Raw genomic sequence first — 2,867 nt, forward strand, 5'->3', positions numbered from 1 at the left:
ATCAGGTATGGGTGGAGAAAGTCTTATATAAAACAGAGGAAATTGCAATACTTTACACTCAGGGTTAGTAGATAGTCAGTCTCATCCAACCAGTTCTCAATATTCCATGCAGGTTCATCTAACACATTATCAATATTTTCCATTGATTTTAAAACTGCCTTTAAATAAAATTGTGATTATCTTCACAATGTTATGCATTAATAATGCAAATGGAGATCATTAGACAACATTTCTGTGATCTCCAAAGAGATGCCACCACCAGACCAATATTCCAATCCCCTCCATTGTCAACTGTCCACAAGGACCATTCCCTCCAGGACACCCTGGTGCACTCCTCATTCACTCCCAACACACCCACCGCATATACAGCCAACAGAACATTCCCCTGCAATCACAGAAGGTGCTACATCTGTCCGTTTACTTCCTTCCTCCTCACCATCTAAGGTCCCAAATACACCTTCCAGGTGAAGCAGCGCTTTACCTGCACATCCCACAATCTCATCTCCTGCTTTCTTTGCTCACGATATGGTCTCCTGTACTTTCCAGAAACGAACAACAGACTGGGTAACCATTTTGTCCAACACCTACAACCTGTCCGCAAAGAAGACCCTGAGCTTCCAGTTGCCTGTCACTACAACACCCCACCCTGGTCCCTGGCCAACATCTCTGTCTCAGTCTCGCTGCAGTGCTCCAGCAAAGTTCAGCACAAGCTGGAAGAACAGAACCTCATTTTCTATTTGGAAGCATACAGTACTTCTTATTGAGGTAAACAATTATAGGGCTTGAGTACCTTTCCCCAACTCCCACACACCAGGCCTTTTCATTACATGGGCTGCTAACACACAACCCATTGTCAGCGACTAATTGTCCCCATTAGCACCTTCTCCCAGGCTGGTCTTTATCCACTCCTTTATCTGTCCAACTGTTTTTCTCTCTCTTGGGGCTCTATCTCCACCTATCCTTTAATCCTCCTGCCTCCCATCTCCATAATACTGCATAAAAACTATGCTCACTGCCCTGTGACTGAACATTCCAATTTCACCTTCCACTCCATCAAGGTCATGCAGGTACTGGGCCGCCTCCACGGCAAACCATTACCACCCGATGCCTGGAGGAGGAATGCCTCATATTCCATCTTGGGACCCTGTAACCACACAATATAAATGTGGATTTCAACAGCTTCCTAATTTCCCCTCCCTCCACATTATCCAAGTCCCAAACCGCCAACTCGGCATGGGTCTCCTGACCTGTCCGTCACCCCCCAGACGCATCACCTTCTCCCTCACCCTCATCCACCTATCGCTTTTTCAACCACCTTCACACAACCCAACCTCCCTCCCCTATATTGCAGCACACAACTGTCATTCCTGATGAAGGGCTTATGCTTGACACATCGATTCTCCTACTCCTTGGATGCTGCCTGACCTGCTGTGCTTTCCCAGCAACACACTCTCGGCTCTGATCCTCAGCATCTGCAGTCCTCACTTCCTCCTTTCTGAAGAAAGGTCACTGGACCTAAACCTTTAAGTCTGATTTCTCTCCACAGATGCTGCCAGGATTGCAGGGGATTAGGTAAACGATGAGCAGGACGAAGAGAGTAGATAGGGAGAAACTCTTCCCACTCGTATAAGGTGCGGTGAGAGATCATAGATGGGGATAGGTAATGGAAGAGAAAAGCATTTTCATTGAGTGAGTAGTTATTGTACATCGTGGGAGTGTGATGGAGACAGGGTTCAACAGGCGTGCAAGAGAACATTGGATTATTATTTGGATAGAAATAGTGAGCAAGGTTATGGGGGAAAGGCAGGACAGTGGCACTAGGGAATGATGCTTGTCTGAAGGGCCAGTGAAGACAAGATGGCCTCCTGTCGCACTATAACAATTCTAAATTCGTTGACTGAGAGAGGGAGCAGGGTGACCAATTTGCCTTTGGTGACCTTGAGTGGAAAGGAATAAGCCAGATCGAGTGAGTGTGGCTTCGATTAAGTTGACCAAATCAGAGGTCAGTACCGCTGTGAGTGCTGAGGCAGGTCACAAACTATGCGGGTGTGTGAATTGGGAGGCCGGTGCTGGAAAGTAAAATGTTTAGGGCTAAAACAATATGGCCAGTTGAGCTATGAAGGGATTTGCCTTGCTGTTGATTGTTTTAGATGGATTGCAACATATTTTCACTGCAGATGCATGTTTATGACCTTGGGAAATCTGTTCTGATGATCTTCTGGACTGGCTGAGAGAAGTCAACTCCACTTTAAAGCAGCACCAGTAATGAGGTGGGGGATATGGATCTGGACACAAGAGATTCTGACCTACTCTTGCTGATGGCTTCCTCGGTGGGAACGGTCAATCTGGGCAGGAATGGAGCTGTGTCACAGGAAACCATGCCACCTCTTTGGTCAAACTGTCCCTGCTGTTCTTGCACCCACCTCAGAGAAATACAAATCAACTCTCTGCCATATCAAACTGCATCTTTGTTTTGTGTGTAAAGAAATGGTATTGATTTTTGCTCTTAAATCATGAGTAAAATCTTACCAAAATGCCCCTGTCAATCCTCTGACAAATAACACTTCTGAGCCAACCTTTAAACATCTGACACAAGTTAAAGACAAGCCCCAACACACACAGCGCCTGGAAGGTGGAATTGAACCACTCTGTCGCTAAACAGCTACAGGTTTGAAGCCTGCACCCTAGACCACTAGGAATCATCCAGGCATCAGGTATGGGTGGAGAAAGTCTTATATAAAACAGAGGAAATTGCAATACTTTACACTCAGGGTTAGTAGATAGTCAGTCTCATCCAACCAGTTCTCAATATTCCATGCAGGTTCATCTAACACATTATCAATATTTTCCATTGATTTTAAAACTGC

At 45.7% G+C, this 2,867-nt stretch overlaps 1 non-coding gene across 1 annotated transcript; it reads right to left on the minus strand.

Moving 5' to 3' along the window:
- Nucleotides 1–2,622: 2,622 nt before the first annotated feature.
- Nucleotides 2,623–2,709, minus strand: trnastop-uca. Its single transcript has one exon. It is a non-coding gene; the product is annotated as a tRNA-Sec (tRNA).
- Nucleotides 2,710–2,867: the final 158 nt, after the last annotated feature.

This window comes from Chiloscyllium plagiosum, unplaced genomic scaffold (assembly GCF_004010195.1).
Source record: "Chiloscyllium plagiosum isolate BGI_BamShark_2017 unplaced genomic scaffold, ASM401019v2 scaf_7789, whole genome shotgun sequence".
In the NCBI taxonomy this organism is placed as follows: Eukaryota; Metazoa; Chordata; class Chondrichthyes; order Orectolobiformes; family Hemiscylliidae; genus Chiloscyllium; species Chiloscyllium plagiosum.